At 34.9% G+C, this 25,421-nt stretch overlaps 1 protein-coding gene across 2 annotated transcripts in view; it reads right to left on the bottom strand.

Annotated features, from left to right (window-relative positions):
- Positions 1 to 25,421, bottom strand: part of Cirl (Calcium-independent receptor for alpha-latrotoxin) — a 1,849,656-nt gene that overhangs the window by 1,160,968 nt on the left and 663,267 nt on the right. Inside the window, exon 4 of one of the 2 annotated variants that reach the window (XM_069837572.1) lies at positions 16,047 to 16,114. The exons of the other annotated variant lie outside the window; for it this stretch is intronic. The gene's annotated coding sequence lies outside the window, so the exon portion shown is untranslated. The remainder of the gene's footprint in view (positions 1 to 16,046; positions 16,115 to 25,421) is intronic. 2 annotated transcript variants of the gene reach the window in all.

Genomic DNA, 25,421 nt, shown 5'->3' with positions numbered 1-25,421 from the left:
TATTTAACTCTTGAGGTGAATTTTAATGAAGTCCGAAGGGCATAATTAGTCAATTCCACTCTCCTCACCTCCACGTTGGTGCCCCCTGGGATCCTTTAAGATGCGAAAGGGAGAGTGATGTGCGGAAAGCAACGGGAAGCTACGGTATTTATCTTTCTCAAGAAAACTGGAAACATGGCTTTTATAGAAGAAGGAGCATCTTCTGCGGAGATCTGCACTCACCGATTGCGCAGCTGGTGGCCTCCCCCTTTTCTCGTAACAAGATCAGTCTTGCAGTCGCTTTAGCAGTAAACAGTGCTTATTACTCAGCCTCGTTCATTTTCGTTTGCTGTGTGATTGAGTACACGTTTGTTCATTCTTATTGTGTGTAGTTTCATTCAATATGTTATACACTAAGGAGCAATGAGTGCTTGTGTTAAACTATACAAGAACAGAGTCTTACGTGGGATGTCAGCTTGGCTTTGTACCTAAATTTCCTGGCGTACATGTTCCCAATAATTCGAGGATATACAAATTACTAGAAAAATTTAAAGAGACTATATCCGTGTTGAACATAAGGAAAACTAGAAAACCAAGCGTTCTCTCCGAGGAAAATTTAGACGAGTTAGGAGCGACCTTAGAAAAAATTCCGAAAAAATCGTTGTCTGATTTAGAATTTCAGACTGGTGTGTCAGTAGCACCTGTTCACAAAGCTGTGCACAGACTCAAATTAAAACTTTATAGAATAACCGCAGTGCATAGACTGACAAATTTGATCGCTGTTGCTCGACGAGATATTGCAACTGGCTATTGCAATCTGTGCATGATGGGGAGGTTGATCCTAGAATGATTTTTTTCTGATGAAGCTTGGCTGCATTTATCGGGTTACGTGAATTCACAGAACAATAGATATTGGAGTTCCGAAAATCCGCATCAGTTACATTAACAGCCTCTGCATGATGTGAAAACAGGGGTGTGGTGTGCAGTTAGTGCAACACGAATTATTGGACCACTTCTTTTCCACGAAACCATAAATTCTGATAAGTATGTAATCAATATACTACACCCTTTTTTCACAGAACTAACATCTAATGAAATTGCCCATGGTTATTTCATGCAAGATAATGCAACAGCACACCGGCAATCGGTCTATGGAAGAACTGCGAGGTGTTTTTTGATGACAGGATACTTGATTGGCCTCCTCGTTCCCCAGATCTAAATCTGTGTGATTTCTTTCTTTAGGGGATGTTAAAAGAAAAGGTGTACGCAAACAATTCCCTTACACTAGAAGAATTAGAGGGAAGTATTCGGCTTGTGATTTAAACAATTTCGGCAACTGAAATTCGTCAAGTGTTTAATAACGTGCTCAAAAGGTGGCAGGTAAGCTTAATGTAGTCACACTACTTCTTAGTTTACGCACAACTCTGAGGAGACAAGCCGGGCCGTGTGCTAGGCGTATGTGGATGACATGCCGTGGGAGATATGGGCAGGCGATTGCGCCCTAAGTGAAAACCCTGTGGTACAATTCAAGTATTTGAAGCTTTCCACTTGTTTTTCTACCTCGTTTCGATTTCGCACGTTTACCTTCTTTACTTTTGTTCGATAACCATGTTCTTCTTCTTGTTTGCATTTATCTTCATCCAATATTGATCACAGCTGACATTTAGCTCCAGCAGCATATCCCTTAATGTCCTCTCCTCTTCTGCTAACAACGCCACACCATCAGCAAATCCTATTTTGTCACTTGGCCTCTAATAAATTTTAAATTTTCAAATATTTTACGTAATTACGTCTAAACTCGGACCATCTTTAAGTGCAATTTTAGACGCTCTAGTTTCGAGATTTCTTGAAGTCAGGCATCTCGTATAGCTTTCAGATTCGCTCCTCCGTCATAATTACTCTTTTCCCAACTCGTGCATTGATTAATCGGTAGTTTAACGACACTGTGCCAATTGCTCGTTTATTTAACGCTGTTGGAATTTCTAATAGCAAACTCAGTACAAGGATTCTCTATGAATTTACATGATATTCACCTTACATTTTGTGAAAAGCTTAGAATAGGCCTAAACAGGAAATCTATCCAGACGGTATTCGAACGAGCTTTCGAGTAACAGCTTCAGAATAAGATTGTCTTAAGTCCTACATCAGTCGTTGGTCCTTCAGAGATCATAGAAAAAAGGATATAGAAGTACCAAAACTATGAGAGGGTTGAAGGCACAGTCTATAGTCGCCGCGCTGTTATTCCCGGCGTGACTCCTCCTCTTTGCTTACATCTTAGGAAGTGAAGGCTCTATAATGTCTAGGGACGTAGTATCGTTGGCCATTTTTGTTCTTTCGTTGCCGAGCTACAAGACGAGGAATCTATTTGCCACACTGTTAAACATTATTATGTCGTAGCTCCTATGATAATAAATCAAACGCAATGTAATTGAGCAAATAATTGAGCGGCAAATAACGTCCTCGTGTGCTTTCTGCGAACGCCAACAAAGAGCCAAAATGGCGGGCAATTATATTAAGTATTTATCGAGCCTTAGGAACTGCATAACGTCATCAGGAGCGAATCACAAGCCAGACACGTTTAAATGTAGCCGATCTGCAATGTGATTGGTTGCCGGAAATAAGAGCGACGGGACTATAGTATACATTCACGAAGCTCTATACGTAATAAATATGCATCCATAGATAGTTGCTAACCACCGGGATCGCTACTATCGCCTCATTACAGACAATGCGAAATAGTACCTGCACAGTGTATTGTTCCTAGCACCCTCACAACTCGAACTTCGTGACTGTATATACTAGACTGTGGTTGAAGACAAACATTCTGCTGAGACGTCGATTGGAAAATCTAGATCAGACACGAAGCGAAGGCAATGTAGGGATCATTTTAATAGAGTGAAGATTCAAGATGTCGCCTCGACAATTAGCATAAGAACCCAATTTCTGAGCGCAATTTCTCTATTTGCGTGGGCCGATGTTGTAATTGAATATTAAATACAAGAAATCTGCAGCGACACGTGCAGGAATGTAAAGGGGAGAGCGCCCCAACCCTTAAGAGACCAATTCTCATTCCATAAACATTCTTTAACGTCTATAAACGAATGCTTATTACCCTCAAAGCAAGAAGAGCATCGTTAAATCAAAGAAATGAGATCTCCATGTGCAATGCGAGCCGGGTATTCTATCTGCACCTGGCCGGCACCTGCACCAACGTTGTAAAGCGTAGCAGGGCAGGAACGTGCTTCGAATCCGCGTAGGGGCACTAGATCTCAAAAAGGCAACCATTATAGATTTCATTGTAACTGATAAATTACAACGGTTTCCTATGGGAAACACAGCGAGGTTCACGAATGCGAGATGCTGGGAATTATTGCCACCGTGGTGGAAAATTTGATCCTGCGGCATAATGATCATTTATGGTAAGGTTGCCTATATCGCACCACTTTAGTACTAATAATTTTTATTGAATAGTACAGTTTTTATTTTCTGCATTCCTTTACAGAAATACATTCCCAGAACATTTACCTTTCATGTAAAAAAGAATCCTTGAATTTAATTTAATATTTTTTAATTAAAATGACATTTTCGAAACACATGTCAGTGGTGCCATTTAGGCAACTAGTTTTCCTAAATAGCACCTGCGGTTTCTTAAATCGCACCTCTTTATCTGCAGGGAACAGGATGAAGGAAAGCTTTTAATATTGAAGATATTGAAGAGTATTTGAATGAATAATGTAATAAATGCAAATTATAAATTTATTGAAATTAATGACAGAGAGTAACCCATCTTCAAATGAAATTGAAAAAAATAGAGTATAAATTACGTAACATTCAAACTCTCTGAATGCGTTTTTTATAGTTACACACTTGCCATGTGCTTCACGAGGCAGTTCAGACTGTAAACTGCGTCACCTTTTCTCCACGATTATCTCGAAACCACCTAAGAACTGATTCATGATATAGCTGTCTGAAATGATTTGAAAATAGAAACATCTAAAGGCTGGGCCTATGAGTATTATGACGAGGAAGCTGAAACAGGAGCACACCATTTTACCGAGAAAATCTAGTTTCTAAATTTTTTTGAATGGGTCGTATAGGTGGACATGCAGAAGCAGCACTTTTTTCTATGGCAGATTTGAGTGGCAAATAAAATGTTTGAGCTATTCGACAAATAGTTCACTGTTGATGTAACGTGACTCAGAGCAAACAAATAACGATCCCGGAGGAGCATCAGCTGATAATGAAGGATGCACTGTTTGACTTTTAAAAATTATCACAGGTGGTACAAAATACCTGGTGCGCTTGTACAACACACACTTGTTGTATTAACACCCTTTTCACCACTTGGTATTGCACCCACCTGATGCATTCCTAGTTCAGTTAAAATTTTTGGGGACTTCTTTTGTACGGTTAGAATTGCTATCGCACCGGTGCCAATTAGGCACCTACAAAGTGGTGCGAATTGATAAACTACGCCATAAGTTATTATTTCCTTCATTCTAGCCTATAATTACCACATGTTCGAAAATCATACAAAGTTAAATGTTCTTTAATATCTCTTTAAACGAATAACATCTTAAGATTATGGATTCCTTTGCATACAAATCCGTTATTTAGTTACAAAATGTTAGCTAAATATACATCCATCTGAGGGATTATATTAGATACACTACCACCACGCTCCTGACACAAAGAAGTGGCAGAAATCAAGTGACATGGTGGAAGTTCATATGGTAGATTGTAACAATACCACTAGATGCAACATTACTTTGTTTTAAACTAGCAGTGGTGCGATTTAGGAAGCGGTGCGATTTATGCTACTCTACCCTATGTTGAAAAGTTAATAATCAAAATCATCAGACAATACTTTCGCAAGAAAAATCGTAGCTTACATTAGTAGATATAAAACAATGCTGACATTAGCTAAGTGTAAGTCTTGGAAAGACAAGTTAACAACTGCTTAAATTCTCAGCAACCTTTCTGTCAGGCTCTCGCATGACACGTATTATACACTGTTATTCCTGAGTCTTCACTTTTCCTCATTAGGTAGCCCTAAAAATAAAATATAAATATATATATATATATATATATTTTAAATCCTACTTCCAAAAATGTATTTATTTTGCAAGAGACGCGACCACAGAAAAGGATTAAGGTTATGAGATTTGGCACTTGAAATGTCACGAGTCTTCATAGACCAGGAGGGGTAACATTAACAGCAAAAGAACTAGCTAGATATAGAATAGACTTTGTGAGAGTACAGGAGGTTAGGTTAGATGCGAATGGCATATCTCCAATAGGAGATTACTTGTACTATTGGAAAGGAAGAAATAATCACCAGTTAGAAATAGGATTCTTTGTTTATAAAAGAATAAAATCAACAGTAAGAAAGATCGAATTTTTCAGCGACAGGTTATCGTATTTAGTACTTAAGGGTAGATGGTACGATATCATAGTTATAAATGCTCACGCCCCACTACAGAAGAGAAATACGACCATATAAAGGATAGCTTCTATGAGAAATTGCAACACACTTCTGATCAGTTAGACGTTTCAGACAAGCAGGTTATTTGGCACGTATGGGTAAATTTAGAAATGCATATAGAGTGTTAGTTAGAAGACCAGAGGGAAAAGACTTTTAGGGAGGCCGAGACGTGGATGGGAGGATAATATTGAAGTAAATTAGGAGGACGTGGGATATGGTAGTAGGGACTGGATTAAACTGGCTCAGGATAGGGACCGATGACGGGCTTATGTGATGACGGCAATGAACCTCCGGGTTCCTTAAAAGCCATTTTAAGTACGTGATACTCAGCGGTGAGTTCCTAAAGTGTTCAACGACAACAAAATATAGTCCATATAAGACATTGTTATCGTTAATGTATGCGTAAGTTAAAATAGTCTATTATGGAGTGTAAGGTGTGGAGTATCTGGCTTTCCTCCGTTAGCAACAAGCTATTTTTATGTCTTAGCATTTGTATTTGCAACAGCGTTTCTCCATGTTATATTTACAATATTTTATTAGTGTATAAATTTTATGCTGTGGAGCAAGTAGTCGTGTCGTAGACAAGAAGAGGGCTCCAAGAAATATTGTTCGGCCATATCTTACTCACAATCTTCTTTAGTTGAAATCACCACTAAGTAAAGCATTACTACTACATGATATCATGAGTGAAATATTTTCATTTGCAAATAACAAAGTACCAATGTTACTAAAATTTCGATGTTTTTTAATTGGATTATTTTACGATGTTTTATCAGCTGCGAGTGAAATGAAGGTGATAATCCCATCGAAATGAGTCCAGGGTCCAGCGCCGAAAGTTACCCAGCATTTGCTCTTAATGGATTGAGGGAAAACCCCGGAAAAAACCTCAACCAAACAACTTGTTCCAACCAGGATTTGAACCTGGGCCCGCTCGATTGATGTAAATTTCGTTGTTGAAATACAAACTCAGACAGATTAAAGTTTCTTGCTGTGGCTGTAGTGGTAGCGTTTATAATGAAATAAATAGTAGAATTTTGGTTGACAAAGCAAATGTGGAGGATTTTATTTGGAGTACTCGCATTTCCCTCTTTCATTCTATCAAAATTCTTCACCTTTACCTCAACTCATCTGTCAAATGTAATAGATTCATGTGAAGTCTTAGCGGTAGTACGGATTTACTATGCTGGTAGAGGTTATAAGGTTTGGGGCTCCGAGTCCTGGGATTTAAGGTCCTATCTGAGGATAGATATTATTCTGTAGGACTGAGGCAGTATAGCCAGCCTGTCAGTTTCGTATTCACGAATGACACCCAATGGCCATCGGAAGGAATTGAAACATTATCGCATATAAGGCGCATAACGAAAAATTATCGCATAGGCCTATAACACGAATTATGCGCCGGTATGAGCTTTAGTGTGTGGATATACGTCCCTGTCCCATCCATCCTAAGCGAAGCATAAAGGTAGCTGAAGTGCAGCGGTCCTGTGTTCGATTCACGGCAATGAATTAGGTATATTTAATCTCATGAAATATGGGTATGTCTGCCTTGAATTCTGCTTGTTTTTTCTCTGAAACTGCTGATAACATGAACAGGGAATCTTGCAACTTTTACACCTCCAGTTTGTAATTCTGAAGAACCCAGTGGTGATATTTAAAAAGTTTAGCAACCAGTTTTCTAATGGCTACCTATGTTAAATATATACAGTATATGTCCATGGTAATTGCAAATATTACCTAGAAATAATTTAACAACCGGTTCGTCCGAACCGGTGCGGACCGGCCGAATATCACCACTGAAAGAACCGGACCAAAATACCCAATCCTAGCAATCCTTCGAGGCAAATAATGATGATACTGGTAAGGATAACGAATGTAATAAGTTTAACAACAACTGAAAATCAAACAAAGCTTCTATTCAGGAGGAATTCTACTCGATCCATCTCTGGCCTTGTTCAGAGAACCGCCGGTATTGCGTTCAGGCTGAAAGTGATTGTCTTTATTGTCGCCATTTTTGGCTGATAGATCATGCTGAGACAGGAGACATCAAGTTGTGGAATTCTGGAAATACAGGTTAAAGAGCAAGATTCAAATGTAAGCGATAAGAATGAAAGAAATGTAAATCAGTGCTGCCCACACAAAGAAGAATATATAGTGGAAGAGTCAAGTTTATGAGCGCGGCCCATCAGTACGTCCGCTCCGTCTGCTCAGCCCACGTCAGCGGACTCGAAAATGTTGCACATTTATAAATCAATCCCTCCAGCGCTCTCATATCCAGACACTCTATCGTCCAGCCAATACCAAAGCTGGAATCTGCATTTCCAACAACACTGAGCTGCGGACGGACTGTCCTTCACAGATAAAATTACGCCCTCGAGACCACAGAAGTTCTCCGGTGAAGATGATATGATGGTGGGCTTCAGCATCAGAGCAAATGTGCGATGAGTCTACTTCTGCCTCTCATCCAAATTTAGATATATATTTTTTTTTAATTCACAGTTATCGAAACATTATGGTATTCAGAGGACCGTGAAATGACAATAGTTAGTCAACACTATAAAATTTGAACATTTGTATTTTCTATTCCGAGAATCTTGAAATGACAATAGATTGTCAACACTATAGAATCTGAACTTTAATATTTGATGTTCTGAGAACATTGAAATGACAACAGTTTGTCAACACTATAGAATCTGAACTTCAATATTTTATATTCTAAGAACCTTGAAATGACAACAGTTTGTCAACACTATACAATTTGAACTGCAGTATTTTCTAATCATAGAATGTTGAAATGACAATAGATTGTCAACACTATAGAATCTGAACTTTAATGTTTGATATTCTGAGAACATTGAAATGACAACAGTTTGTCAACACTATAGAATCTGAACTTCAATATTTTATATTCTAAGAACCTTGAAATGACAACAGTTTGTCAACACTATACAATTTGAACTGCAGTATTTTCTAATCATAGAATGTTGAAATGACAATAGATTGTCAACACTATAGAATCTGAACTTTAATATTTGATATTCTGAGAACCTTGAAATGACAACAGTTTGTCAACACTACAGAATTTGAACTGCAGTACTTTCTAATCATAGAATGTTGAAATGACAATAGATTGTCAACACTATAGAATCTGAACTTTAATATTTGATATTCTGAGAACCTTGAAATGACAACAGTTTGTCAACACTATAGAATTTGAACTGTAGTATTTTCCAATCAGTTAATCTTGAAATGACAATAGTTTGTCAACACTACAGAATTCCAACTTCAGTATTTTCTATTGAAAGAACCTTGAAATGACAATTGTTTGTCAACACTATAGAATTTGAACTTTAGTATTCTCTATTCAGAGAACCTTGAAATGAAAATAGTTTGTTTGTCAACACTATAGAATTTGAACTTAGTATTTTCTATTCAGAGAATCTTGAAATGACAATAGATTGTCAACACTATAGAATCTGAAATTTAATAATTTTATATTCCGAGAACCTTGAAATGACAAGAGTTTGTCAACATTACATAATTTTAACTTCAGTATTTTCTATTCGCAGAACCTTGAAATGACAATAGTTTGTCAACACTGCAGAATTTGAACTTTAGTATTTTCTATTCAGAGAACCTTGAAATGACAATAGTTTGTCAACACTATAGAATTTGAAATTCAGTATTTTTTTATTTCACTGATTTTCGAAATAGGTTTATACAACACGTGAATAAAAATTATTTTTTTTCATTGGTTATTTAAAAGCGCTTTGTAACTTTCGAGCATTGGCGCCGACTTTGAAGGGACAAGGAACTTTGTCCTCTCAACTTACAAAGCCAGGGGAGTCGCCACTGCAATGGAATTAATACAGGGCTCGCTCCTTCAAATAATTCAAAGAGACATTTCTCATGTTAAAAATAATTTGTTTAAGGTATAAGTAACTAAGACATAAGCCAAAAATGGTTATTTCAAATCTATAATGTTTCAGCTGTGGCTATGAATGACCATGTTAGTGACCCAACTCACAATGATTCCTGCCTTTCTCTCATGCTGCATTTCAGCTCGAAGTATCCCCACACAAGATGCAAAGGTGACTTCACTTTGTCTATGATCAACATTTTTCAGTTCAGTTGAAATCTATCAACGTCGTATTACCAATCAGAAATAATAATAATAATAATAATAATAATAATAATAATAATAGTAATAATAATAATAATAATAATAATAATAATAATAATAAAGGAATTGATGGTTCAATTAACAGTGTATTCGACTATATTTTTCCCTAATATCAGTTAACAAATTTGTATTAATGTTCAACAGTTTTCATGAACGATTAAATCTGTTAACGAAATTTAAAAGCAAACGTTTTCAGCATTCAGTCTTAGTGATATATTCTTGTGATGGTCGTCTTGGCCGGTATGTGCTTGTTACGTGATCAGTGATTGCAATGTAACTATTTATAATGGATCAGTTCTTAATACAGAAAACAGTCCAACTGCAATCAATGGGAGTTATGAAATAATATGTGTGAAAATTTTCAAATTTTGGAAAATTTAATTTAAAGTAAGAAGTGAATTCTAAAAAAATATTATTAGTAACCTTTTTATACTTCTATCAGATATTTAAATTCTAATAAGTCTTGTTGTACCTTGTAATTTTTGTCCAATTTGAGTTCATTTCCTTATAAAATTTTACAAATTTAGAGTCTGCATTTTCTGATAATATTTGTGATCGTTCACGTACATATACCCTTAAAAATAAATGGGTATTTATAATATGAAGAAATATCTTCATATCTTAATTTTGAGACTAGTTAGAATACTGTACATTTTAAGTGTAATACAGTTAACGAAAGTTCATCTTCACATTTCTGTTCATATTAAATGATTTTTCATTTAGATATGTCAAGAAAATAAGCTAAACTATAACGGTATTTCGAATCATGATCAGTATTGGTTGCGTAAATTACGTAATAGACTACATATTTTACGTAAATTACAACAATCAATTTATGTAGCACAGAAAAACTTATTTTTACAGGATTTTCTACGCGGCGTAATGAATTGATTTCATGACAGTGAATAAGTTACACACCTTTCTATGTGCTTGAGGACTGTTGTGTTGCTGTTTTTTTAATTATCGAGACAAAATGTTGCTTAATTTTGCGCAGTTTTTATTTCCAAGTCTTGTGAGAATAAAACCAAGTTCGTCATATTTTCGTACGATACGTCGTCTTGTCCACACCTGTGGAGTAACGGTCAGCGCATCTGGCCGCGAAACCAGGTGGCCCGGGTTCGATTCCCGGTCGGCGCAAGTTACCTGGTTGAGGTTTTTTCCGGGGTTTTCCCTCAACCCAAGCTGAGCAAATGCTGGATAACTTTCGATGCTGGACCCCGGACTCATTTCACCGGCATTATCACCTTCATCTCATTCAGACGCTAAATAACCTAAGATGTTGATAAAGCGTCGTAAAATAACCTACTAAAATAAAAAAAATACGTCGTCTTCAACTTTTACTTTTTGTACAGAGTCTTACTAACTTCAAGGTCACAGACTATAAAATCTTACTGAGTTTCAGAATTCTGCTGTGAAGTGAAGTTGATTTCCATTCCAGCCTTTTAAAATTTCTGAACTATCAGATCACAATATGATCAGGAATAATCTTATAAGTGTGTAGTAAAAAGTCAAAGGTGCTGTCTCTAAGCATTATTTACACTCCGTTCTCTCATTTTCTTGGTTGTCATTCTTACAGGCCACTTCTGAATATTTCCATAGAATTCTAAGTTTTCAGGCAAGTAATGCTTCAGTTTTTCCAAATCCTTAATTTTATCGAACTTCATTGAAACCCTTCCTGATGGATAAGCTAATTTTTTTGGCGCATATACTCCTCCACGCTGGAAGACCATAAGAAAATTGTGACGACTAAGTCCGTTGATCATTGTAGATCCTTTAATACAACCCTTTCTGATATTATCAAAGTCGAAGTGAAAAAAGTGTTGACAGAGATACTTATTCTTTAGTTTTAGGAGGGTACGAGTCATTGACTGATGCCTCATTAAAAAATTCTAAAGTTTTCATTTCACTTCAGAACTTCAAAGAACAGACTGACTGATGCTCTTTTAATGATAATCAGTGCAAATATACAGAATGACCCGTAAGTAATGTCATTAATTTCAGAAGGTTTTTCTTTGAGATATTTCAAGCAAAAATGTTTAATACAATTTTGCTCGATTTTGCTTCCTTTTCGAGATAAAAATTGTTTTATGTGAAAAATTTAATAGCGTGTTTTGGGAAAGTCATTGATTTAATTCCAAATAAGCTCAGTCAATTCAAAAGAGTAGTGTATTATGATAAATGATTCAAAGGATTTTAATTTTGTCCTTTAAATACGCAAAATTTTGCTCCAAACAAATGTAACATTTTAAAATTCTTTTCCAGAACAAATTGTTACATTTGTTCGGATCTAATTTCTGCACAATATAAAGGACAAAACTTAAAATTCTTTAATTAATTTATTATCATAATACATTACTCTCTTGAATTGACTGAGCATATTGTGAATTAAATGAATGGCGTTCCCAAAACACGCTATGAAATGTTTCATATAAAATAATTTTTATCTCGAAAAAGGAAGCGGAAACGAGCAAAATTGTATTAAACTTTTTTGTTTGAAATATCTCAAAGAATAACCCTCTGAAATGAATGACATTACTTAAGGTTTTACTCGGTATATTTATATTCTGAAACAACAAAAAATTTAAAATAACCAAATTGTTGGCTGATGGCCTTTTAAAAATATATAATTATTCAATTAATTGTTAGCGATCAGCATGAAATTTTCTTCGACCTGAATTGAGATTTACTATGTCATACAACTTGTTATTGCTTTTAGTATGTGTTTGTTGTAGTTTTGTCAATTAAATATGCAGAATTTTGCTCGGAACAAATGTAACATTTTAACATTCTTTTCCTCAACGAAATGTTACATTTGTTCCGATCAAATTTCTGCACATATAAAGGATAAATATTCAAATTCTTTCAATTTTTGTTATTGATACACATTTGTCTCTTGAATTGACTGAACATATTGTGAATTAAATCAATGGCGTTCCTAAAACACACTATAAAATGTTTCATATCGTCGTTCCTGCAATAACTCCTATGTGCAAAATATAAAATTTTTCAGTAGAAAGAAAAAACACATTTATTCATCCTATGGCAGCCGTGCTTAGCAGACTGTGAATTCTTACATTTTCGAAACAAAGAAATATAATTACATACAGGAGATTTTATTATTTGCTATATCACTATTTAAGTTATTTAATAGAGCAAAAATCTGAAAATCGATAAATATTTCATATAGGAGTTATTGCAGGAACAACGACGATATAAAATAATTTTTATCTCGAAAAAGGAAGCAGAAACGAGCAAAATTTTATTAAACTTTTTTGTTTGAAATATCTAAAAAAAATAACCCTCCGAAATCAATGACATTACTTAAGGGGAGGCAGAGGTGAAATTTTGAACAAAACTGAAGAAAACTTGTTTTTTTTTTTCCATTTTTATTATCTTTATACACTATATTTTCATATTCCGATGTTAGTTTTTGATTTAGTGCCCTTTAAAGTATGAAATTAAAACCAAAATAACTGTATTACTATATTATTCCCATAATAAACTAATACTTATCATTATTTATATACCTTCTCTGAACATATAAATAAAAAGAAATATTGCAAATTTCTTACAATATGGTGCATGGAGCATTTTATATCAAACGATATAAACTTTTATAAAATTATTAATATTTACATAACTATTATACTTAGAAAGTTGAAACTTGGTATGTCCATTACTAATAACATACTTAGTATCCATGATCAATTTCAAACAAATCGGATAAATTTTGTGGATTTTGAAATATTCACCTCTGCCTCCCCTTAAGGTTTCACCCTTTATATTTATATTCTGAAACAACAAGAGATTTAAAATAACCAAATTGACGACTGATGCTCTTTTAAAAATATTTAATTCAATTAATTGTTAGTAATCAGCATGAAATTTTCTTCGAACTGTATTGAGATTTACTATTTCATATAACTTATTACTTTTAGTAATGTTTGATTAGTAGTCGAGTTCGATTCCCGGTCGGGGCAAGTTACCTGGTTGAGGTTTTTCCGGGGTTTTCCCTCAACCCAATACGAGCAAATGCTGGGTAACTTTCGGTGTTGGACCCCGGACTCATTTCACCGGCATTATCACCTTCATCTCATTCAGACGTTAAATAACCTAAGCTGTTGATAAAGCGTCGTAAAAAACCTACTAAAATTGATTAGTAGTGGTCTTCAGCATTGACTCTTGAAAAATAGAGGGCCCTGGTTCCATCCCAGACGAGGAAAAGAGGTGGACTCATATCTTGCGGATTGGATGTCTGTCACTTCTATATTCTCGAACGTTTTACATGCGCCATGCTCACCACATGACAGGTAATATAGGCGAATGACAAACATCTAGTGGTAATGCATAATGAGTACGGACGAAATGGTCCATAAAATCGTATCCTTGGAGAATGACTACTTTTGTTGCTGCTATTGTTAGGAATATTTTCCAGCTCGGCTGCATGCACACCTGCCTGGGATCCTGCAGGAGACGCAGTATAGACGGACAGGCTTTTGACAGGACGGAGCCGGATTCTATGCAAATGTTCGCAGGCTCCGGAGACATGATTCAACTTCACTTGTCTTCGGGAAGGATTTATCGGAGCGCCTTTTGAAACACTCTTTCACCCCCAGGGATAACTAGAGCGTCCTTTATTCCATCTGTACACTCACACAAACTATCATCCAATAACAGATGACAATCGATTATCAGCCATAGACCACATAGTCCGTGCGTGACAAATTTCAACGTTTAGTTGGAAACATTAACGCAATGTACTGCGGAACCTCCACAATTGAAACAAATTATTTGCAATAAATCGACTTGTTCAGACAGAGAGAATCTGTGTGTAAAATACAGAGTCATTACAAAAAGATTATGTATTCTTATAACGCAAATACCGGTCAACACATTCAGCATGTATGAATAATTTTGGTACAATTAACGTCAAAAAGTTGGGAGTTTTTATAAAATGTAAGCCAGCTATCTAGTGGCGAAAGAAATAGCTCGTTCTCTTAAGCGTTCCAACGAAGGAGAGTTTTATAAAAGCGTAGGGCCGTATTCATAGACATTCTTAGCGCGGGCTTCCGGTGGATGATCAGCGTTTTTCGTATTCATAAACCACTGTTAGCGATAGGATATGATTTGAATTCTGTACAAGTAACCAGTGGATAGCCGAGGCTAGTTTAGCACGCTCGTAGCGCGTGCTGCGAAATCTCTATGAATAGCACCCTTAATGATCAAGGTGGCTCAAATAATTTGTCCAATGAAAGTTGTTAATTGATTTTGAAAAACTGCGCATTTCTCGACTAAATATCCAGAAGACAATTCAGGAAATTTCTGATTGTGTTCAATCGGAATATTTAAAAGGAAAGCAAGAAAATTTGTATATATTTTTAATTGGTTCTTGATGACATATTGACATTACAGATACAGCAAAGCTTATGATTTTTATTCGCGGGGTTGATGATGAACTCAATGCTAATGCACGAACCACCACTGGTTGTAGTTTTCATGCCATGTACCTCCCCCCGTCTCCTTATTTTCTTATCGCGTGTAATCATTGCCGTTCGAGTTTTGGTCACCGATGAACTTCAGTATGCCGACGATACCTTTCTGAGCGTACGAGTACATTTTGTTTACTATACTCAGCGCAATTCGAACTGGAGGATCAAGGTCACTTACAAACCACGCATGAGTCAGTGAACTGGAAACTGTGAACTGTAGCACTGGTAATTCCGGCTGTCCCAGCTGATTTTAGTTGAGGAGAATGATCCAGGAATGGAGTAACCACGCGTGGCAAATGCAGCTCATTGCTTGACCTTGATCCACCAGTTCGAAATGCGCTGACAATAGCATTTGTTGATGCGTCGATGAAGTTAAATGCTACATACACAAATTCTCCCAAGTCTATGACGTTGCATTGTACTAAAATAATTCATATACACAGTAGGTGTAATGTATAGAAAATATTTGCATTTCAAAACACCGCATCCCTTTATAAGGTCTCTGAAGTTGGAATCATGATAGTGTTACATTTCATGTAGCATTTTAAATGTTAATGGTATTGGACATGCTGATTTACTTTGGTTGTTGCAATGTGCCACAGATGAAGAAACATTCACAGTTTCAGAGTTCGTATGGACACTATCATGATCATAATTATCATCGTTGGCAGAGATAGAAGGCCTTGTCTGAGCTTTCCGCTACCAAGAGATATTCCCCAATACTGAGCGTATTAACGTAATAACCCCAACCATTGCCGTGGTTATATTCATTGTTATCGCTGTCGCCGTATTAACACGTGGTCATCAAAAACGAAGCCGTATTATAGGCAGTGCCACAGTTGCCACAAGAAAGTCGTCATCAAAAATACTGTACCCTCCCACCATTACTATAGTGATGTATTTCATTACTTACATATCAAAGCCCATCATGTAGTCTTCGTGAAGTTTTCGCCACCGTCGTCGTCGTTTTCACCAGCGTTCCTGCAAGATGTCGTCATGGATATTTTCATTATCGAACGAATACAATAATTACAATATTATTATTATATTATTATTATTGTTGTTGTTATTAAAAGTTTATTGTTAGGGTTATCAACACAATCATCCTCATAATCTTCAGCTACATCAGCACTATCAACGTCATCATGACAGTAGCCTAAGTCATGATCATGGTTACTAGCTTCATGAACACAAACGTCATCATGTCATGAGTATATTTGTCAACGTCATCAGCATGATGTCCAGCGTCATCAGCAATATTACGGTGGTCTTCGTCATCAGCAAAATTGTCATTGTCACCTGCACAGTCGTATTCGTCACCAGCATGTCTATAATCGTCATCAGCGTCGTTACTAGCACTATCAATACGATCGTCATCGCCATAAGTTAGAAATTATAAAATAGTTGTATTGCCGGTTGTTCTGTATGGCTGTGAAACGTGGCCTCTCACTTTGGAATGGTAACAGAGATTAAGGGTGTTTGAGAATAGGGTGCTTAGGAAAATATTTAGGTTTGAGAGTGTTGAAGTTACAGAAAAATGGAGAAAGTTACACAAAGCAGAACTGCACGCACTGTATACATCTAACACAATTAGGAGTATTAAATCCAGACTTTCGAAATGGGCAGGGCATGTAGCACGTTTGGGCGAATTCAGAAATGCATACAGAGTGTTAGTTAAAAGACCTGAAGTAGAAAGAACTTTGGAGAGGTCTAGATATAGATGGAAGGATAATATTAAAATGGATTTGATGAAAGTGGGATATGATGGAAGAGACTGGATTAATCTTGCTCAGGATAGGGACTGATGGCGAGCTTATGTGAGGGGTTCTCTGAAAGTCATTTGTAAGTATAATAATAATAATAATAATAATAATAATAATAATAATAATAATAATAGGACGAAAACATAACCCTAAACACTGAATTTATGGGAACATCGCTAAATCCAGCAGATTATCGTGTCAATGCAGATAGCGAAAGTTGTAAGCTAATTGCGAGTGACACGGTTTTGCATGGTAGACCTGTAGTTTTACCACAAACAGATGACAACAATGCTATAGCATCAACGTGCTTCCGCTACTTCTCGTCCTCTGCCACTCTATACTACCCTTTCAAGCACCTCACACTACCTACTGGAAACACAGACCACGGAGTTGAGAGAAGGGTGTTAAAAGTAGACGCTAGATGCTGCCATGAAATGTGTGAATCACCGTAAGATGTTTCGTCAAATAGAGGAAGACAAACGTTCTATGAAAGAAGGAATTACAGAAACTAAGAGAGATCAGCTAAATGTTAGAAGGATGTGGTGGTAATTTAAGCAGTCCCAGTATGTTACAGATGAGGAGGCGAGACCTGACATGTGAACTGTGCGATAGAGGAAAGAATGAGGTATCAGAAGGAGAGTTTGCTTCATCATTAGGGGGTGGATGTTGATGACGATGCCTATTAATATAGAAATCCTTTCTATGTTAATATCAACGTAAAAAAGGTAATTTCTCATATTGCATTTTTTTTGCATTTTTGACGTTTTTGAACTAATATATCATTTTTATACTTTTTCCGGCATTTTTGGTCATTTTTAATACTTTGAACAACTTTTAGATTATTTGGAATGCATTTTACTTTCCTCTTTACCAATAGGTCTGTTAAATCATTTTCTAAGCAAATAAGTCAATAGTAATTACCTACTGAATAAGCGAATAACAGTGAAATTTGAGTTTTATAGTTTGGAACAAACTCTGAAGTCCATCCCTCATTCCACTGAAGGCTTCACTTCACACAACGGAAGTAATATAAAATGCTTGACAGCAGCTTAGTTTAAGTGAGGACTCCGACCGCTACTGTTCTTTTGTCGGTACGAGAGTCTCTTTAGATTTTATTTTTGGAAGGGGGGAAACTTTCACAATGTCCTGGACAGGGCGTTGTGTCCTCAACATGGTTCAGAAGGGATGTTTACTGTATTAGACAGTATTTTTAACACAAAGATTGCAAGAATGCACGCTGCGCCCACAATTTGGTTGGTCAGTTACACTCCCTCTCTGGAAGATCTGGTAACAAAAGTGAAGCGCGGAAGGAGGAGGAGACGGAGAATGAAGGCACTGACATGAACCACCCCTGATTGAAACACATTGTCTTTTCCCTTAAAACCTGCATTTTGTTGCATGTTAGTTTCCTTTATCTTAACCAAATTCCAGAAAGTTGCCTCCTCTCTCCGAGATTTGCAGGGCAGTAACTCAAACAAGGTGACTAATTTTTAAGAAGTTGTGGTGCGAGTACGGTGAATAATATTTAAATATCATTTTCTTTTAATTATATATCATTTTTCCATTAGTTTAAGGGCATTTTAATAATCATTCTAAGTAGATTTTTAAGTCATCAACATCCGCCCTCTATTTATCAAGGTTAATATTATACTAATCTTACCGACAACGAAGTTCATCTCAGAATAAAATCTACCTTCCTCCTACATACCCGTTGATGATATGGCCACGGTACATGATAAGGTCACAGGAAAGGTCTTGCCTCCTCTACTGTACCAGAATTCTAGTATTAGCTTTATTTTATTTCACGTGCAGAAAAGTTTTTCAATTCATAAATAATATGTTTTCATTGAGAGAATAAAAAAGGTTAGATGTAGTAAATTTGTAAAAGGTTGTTTTCTACAGTTTAATTAAGCCATACTAGGAAATGAGGTTTTCCACTGCAAAAACGATTTTAATCAAATTAACCCTCGTAACTTATGTGCTCTGGAATTTCATGCTACTTATCTATGGTCTTTTCACCCCAAGAGTATTTGTTAATAATTAGAATTGTTTTAGTTTAATCCATTTTTATATACAGTGTAAGCAAACAGAAACTTTTTGGTGCACCTAGAGTTACTCACTATGTTAAAACAATGAATTAATTAATTAAGTTAGTTTAGTGGCAGACTATTTATTCCGTGCCTGTTTTTATTTTTTCAATTATAAGAGAACATATTGACTTTCCTTGAAATAAAATACAAAAAGGCATTTGTTGTCGCATCAAGTGTTAATTATTATGTTTAGACAATTAATTAATTAATTTAGTCTCATTACCTGCCGCAGTAGGAAGAACTAGAAGCTAATTTTATAAATACAAATAATTACTCTTGAACATAAAACATTTTACCCATAGCCTACATGGCGGTTTATGCTGTATTTGTTTCATTTAATCACTTTTCAAAGTATATTTTCACTTTGCTTACAACAAAACACCATCACTGCAAAATAATTCTAACTAGAAAATAAAGACGTTTTCTATAGCTGGGTTCATCCACGAATCCGAGCAATAAGCATGAAAAAAATAATCAAAATATAATTACGAATTAAAAGTTTGAATTGAAAATGAAACTAAAATAACCAAGGATAGCATATCTAGGTTACTGGAACGTTCCGGAATATAACGTCGTTGTTCCTGCAAAAACTCCTATGTGCAAAATAAAAATTTTCAGTAGGAAGAAAAAACACATTTATTCATCCTATGGCAGCCGTACATAGGAGACTATGAATTCTTATATTTTCGAAGCAAAGAAGTATAATTACATATAGGAGATTTTATTATTTGCTGTGTCACTATTTAAGTTATTTAATGGAGCAAAAATCTGAAAATCGATGTCACATAGGAGTTATTGCAGGACCAACGACGATTTGGATGTAAATATTAATAAAATATGGCGTGGGGTCAGAAAAGACCCCAGGTAAGTGTCGAGGGTTAATAGGCCTACTAAAAAATTATACTAATTTGAAGTTTTAAAATCATTACAAGTTTAACATTTCCTAATAATAAGTCAAGTGTGTTAAATTTTGCGACAGCGTATAAACCTACTACGGTTAGTGAGCTACGTCTTTCAAGTTTTTAGTGAATTTTTGGGTGCATATTTTAGTTTTAATGGATATAATTCCCAACACTATTCATCATTTTCATTGACATGGCCATTGTCACCTTCAATATCGATGTCATCTTAATACTGCTGTCGCCGTCAGCATTCTCATCAATGCTATCATTTTCGTCCTTGTCATGTTCGTTATCATTGTCAAAGCTGTCATTTTGGTTGACAAAACAATGTTATCATTATCATAGCCAACATTACCATTTTTATTGTGAGAAAATATTATTTTTATCCTCACTAACACTATTAGTTTCATCGTCAAAACAATGTTATCATTAATTTCGTCAACATTATTATTTTCACTGTCAAAACAATTTCACCGTGTCATTGTGAACAATATTATTTCGATTTTCAAAACAATGTTAACCTTAGCTTCGCCAGCACTATTATTTTCATCGTCAAAACAATGCCACTCTTACTTTCACTAACATTATTTTCATTGTTAAACAGCGTTACAATTATTCTCATCAACACTATTCTGATCATCACAACAATATTATCATTATCATCGCCAACATTACAATTGAAGGGTTCAGAGCCATAGTGGGCCAAGCGCAATTTATTAAAAACGGAGAAAGCAAGGGATAAAGCTAAGTGAATGCCATAGTTTAATGAAGATTGACATATAATTTAGTTTTAATGTGTATATTATATATTACTTGCTGTATGTTTCCATTGAATTATGGTAATAACTTCATTTTAACCATTGTTTTCTACGGTTTTAGTAAATGGCGCTTGGCCCACTATGGTTCTGAACCCTTCAATTTTCATTGTGAAAACAATGTTATCGTTATCATCACCAATACTATTAGTTTCATCGTTAAAACAATGTTGTCATTATTTTCATCAACACTATAATTTTCACTGCCAAAACCATATTACCGTTATCATTGTCAACATTATTATTTTCATCGTCAAAACAATGTTACCCTTACTTTCACCAACATTACTTTCATCGTTAAACAATAATACAATTATCCTCAACAACAATATTTTGATCGTCACAACAATATTATCATTAACCTCGCCAACTTCACCATTTTCATCGCCAAAACAATGTTAACGTTATCATAGCTAACATAATTGTCATTGTCAAAAAATATTACCTTTAACATCGCCAATATTATCATTTGTATCTCGAAAAGAATATCATCATTTTCATCGCCAACATCATTTTAATCGTAAAAACTGTCATCATTGCCACCGTCAGCATTATAATTTTCATGGCCAAAACATTGTTATCGTTATCATCGTAAATATCGTCATTCTCTTCATCTGAACAATGTTATCGTTATCATCGTCAACGGTATCATTTCATCGTCAAAATAATGTTATTGTTATCATCGCCAATATTATCATTATTCATCGTCAAAATAATGTAGTTGTGATCATTGTCAACAGTACCATTTTCATCGTCAAGACAATGTTACCTTTATCATCGCGAACAACACCATTTTCATCGTCAAAACAATTTTATCGTTACCAACACTTTCTTCATCGTTATAACAAGTAAGAACGTCATTATTATCATTACGAATCCAATTTTAATAGACATCAATGCCGTCATTACCGTCCATATCATATTATTCGTTAAATTTAAAAAGATAGACTTTAGAATAGTAAATAGAATTTTAGGATAAATGTTATCTTTCAAGTAAACTATTACACATATTGCTTCCTGTTGAAAGCAATGAAAAGTGGAATGGCACGTGTTTAATGAAGATCAGCATGGCTGTTGGAAAGCATAATTTGCAGCAGTTTTCCATCATTAACTCTATAATGATATTGGATTAAGGTGATAAGCTCTAAAATACACCAAGGCCACGAATTGCTTGAACTGTGCAAATACACGATAGACAGTTATTGGAAGACTTCCTTCGGACACTCCACTTTGTGCTGCACTGGCAAATAACTGAGAATACAAAGATCTCTAAAAGTTATGACTCCAGTTGCTTTTCAATGGTCGGGATCATTTTAATGTTCTTTTGAGTAAATGAAGAAACTAAGCTCTAAAATCCCTCAATTTGTCTGTGCTAAAAAGTTCAAAATCCAGATAAATCTCAAAAGTCATATTTCTGTCTCCTCATTTAATTTTTTTATTCTTGAAGCCAATTTGCTACTGCAATTAGTGAAGCTGACATTGAAATCAGTAAAAACTGAGTTCAACACCCATGCCTAGACATATCTTGTCTGTCGCAATAATAGAGATGTGTTCTTGAGTTCTGCGAAACTGAAAACTTATTTGCACCGACACGAACTGATGCATGTTACAAGAAAAGTCTGCTGCTGCTGCTGCTGTTACTGCTACTACTACTACTACTATTACTACTACTTTCACTACCACTACCAGTAGTGGTAGCACTGTGGATCGATATATTCCTCGTAAACATCCCCCAATATTAACATGGTTTGTTTCATTCAATTTAGAAAGAACTACTGTCTTATAGGGCTTCAGTTTTAACAATGTCGTTGCTTTCAAAGCTAGAGTATTGGATATATTATTGTCTGACATAGGGCTTGTCCTTTTTTTAGGGTAAATAAAAAAAGTCAAAATAACAACAATAATAATAATAAACAGAATCAACAAATCGTATTACAACCAACATTCAGTGTATTCCATCAGAATATAAGTATAAGAAATAAGACTGATGAACTCCTTGAATCCTTAGATTCCGAACATTTCAATCCGAATATGCTATGTATTACCGAACACCATATGAAACAACAGGAAATATTGTCTCTCTCACCGGAACGATATAAATTAGGTGCTAGTTACTGCAGACAAACTCTTGAGGATGGAGGCGTGAGTGTATTTCTCAAATCTGACCTTAATTTAAAAAATATTGATCTTTCACATTTTTGCAAAGACAGGGATTTAGAAATTTGTGTTGAATTAGAAAATGAAACATATAATTTCATTATAATATGTCTATATAGAGCACCATCTGGAGACTACGAAAATTTTATTCATTTATTAGAAAAGACACTAGAATACTTACAGAAACTGAAACGTGAATGCATTATTTGCGGAGACATCATTGTCGATTATCTAACAGAAAGCAATAGGAAAGATCAACTAAATTCATTGCTAGCATCTTTCAATTTAATTTACACAGTAAACTTTCCGACCAGAATACAAGGGGATTCAGCTACTGCAATAGACAACATATTCATCGGAAAAGACAAAATAGGTATATCTCAAACAACCCCAATAATTAATGGTCTTTCGGATCACGATCCTCAACTCCTAAGTATAAATATTAACACATAAAAAAACCAACTAAAGTGAGATTCAGAAATATAAACAGGGAATCAGTAAATAATTTTAAAATTAATCTTAAAAATGAAACATGGGAATCAGTATACAGTCAAAGTGATATGAACAGTAAATTCAACGAGTTTCATAAAACATTTCTAAATGTTTTAATCCAGTTTTCCTGTAAAGTATAAAAATGAAACAATATGTAACAATAGATGGATTACACAAGTATTAAAATAAAATCTCATGCAAAACCAAGAGATCATTATACATACAGAGCAGAAATAGTAATGATACAAACTTAAACAACACTATAAAAATTATTCAAAAATATTACACAAAGTAATTCAAAAAGCTAAAGAATTACACTATAATACAACAATACAAAACTCTGATAATAAAATCAAAACAACTTGCAACATAATTAAAAAAGAAAGTGGACGATCGAAAAGTAAAGTAACAAACTATACCCTTATATCTAACAATACAAAAACGTCAGACCGAAATGAAATTGCAAACATATTTAACAAATATTTTCTTACAATAACTGATAACCTCAACATCCCCCAAGATAATGTTACTAACAGTTTAGATTCTTTAACACAATATTTTCCGACGTAATTTCCAAATATTCAAATATTTCCAACAAACAAACAAGAAATAATTGTAATTATTAAAAATCTAAAGTCAAAAAACTCCTCAGGGTATGATGAAATAACAAGCAAAATATTAAAAGCGAGTTCACATATTATAGCTGGCCCATTAAGTTATTTATGTAACTATTCAATGTTCAATGGTATATTTCCCGACAGATTAAAGTATTCAGTGGTTATTCCTATCTTCAAAAAGGGAGAAACAACGTCTCCAGGAAATTACAGACCCATATCACTTCTACCAGTCCTCTCCAAAATCTTTGAAAAAGTAATGTATAAAAGATTATACCATCATCTAGAAAGATACAACATTTTAGTCCCAGAACAATTTAGATTTAGAAAAAATAAAGGCACAGAAGATGCAACATTTAGTTTAACTGACAAAATTTTGGAAGCAGTTAATAAAAAATTACAAGTTGGAGGGATTTTCTGTGATTTTCCAAAGCATTTGACTGTATAAATCATAAAATGCTGCTAGATAAATTAGATTATTATGGAATTAAAGGTGTTGCACACCAATGGTTTCACTCATATCTCATAGATAGGAAACAGAAAGTTGAAATCAATACAATTATGAAATCTGCATTGACATGGGGAACTATTAATAATGGAATTCCTCAAGGATCAATATAAGTCCCCTACTTTTTCTAGTGTTTATAAATGATCTTGCCCCCCCCCCTAATAAAAGATGTAGGTCATCCCATATTATTTGCAGATGACACAAGCATAGTAATTACAGCCAATAACTCCAACACATTCCAATCTTCAACAGAGGAAATTCTCTTCAAAATATGTGACTGGTTCTCAGTCAATAAATTAGTATTAAATTATAACAAAACTAACATAATTCAATTTAAATCCTGTCCAAATTCAACGTCGCAAATTTCTAGCGCAATAATTAATAATAGATCCCTATTAGAAACAACAACCAAATTTCTTGGCTTAAAAATCGATGTGTTAAATTGGAAAAATCATATTAAAGAAATTACCCCCAAACTAAATTCAGCTTGTTTTGCTATTAGATCTATGCAAAAGATAGTAAATATCAATACCTTAAAAACAATATACTTTGCATACTTCCACTCGGTAATGAGTTTTGGAATAATATTCTGGGGAAATTCCACAGATAGTAGCAATATATTTCTATTACAAAAAAGAGTAATTAGAATAATAGTAGATGCCAAACCTAGGGAATCGTGTACGGCTATTTAAAAAAAAACTACAAATAATGCCCATGGCGTGTCAGTATATCTTTTCATTAATAATCTTCCTCGTATGTAATCGTGAAAACTTTGTAACTAATTCAACAGTTCATAGCATAAATACATGTCAAAATAATGACTTTCATATTCCATCGGCAAGTCTATCGTGCTATCAAAAAGGAGTGCGTTATATGGCAGTAAACATTTTTAATAGCCTCCCTATCGACATAAAAAATGAAACTCAAAACATAAAATTATTTAGGGC

Source organism: Periplaneta americana, chromosome 10 (assembly GCF_040183065.1).
Source record: "Periplaneta americana isolate PAMFEO1 chromosome 10, P.americana_PAMFEO1_priV1, whole genome shotgun sequence".
Taxonomy (NCBI): domain Eukaryota; kingdom Metazoa; phylum Arthropoda; class Insecta; order Blattodea; family Blattidae; genus Periplaneta; species Periplaneta americana.
Note: the sequence above shows the minus strand (reverse complement) of the source record. Positions and strands in the feature narration are given on the sequence as shown.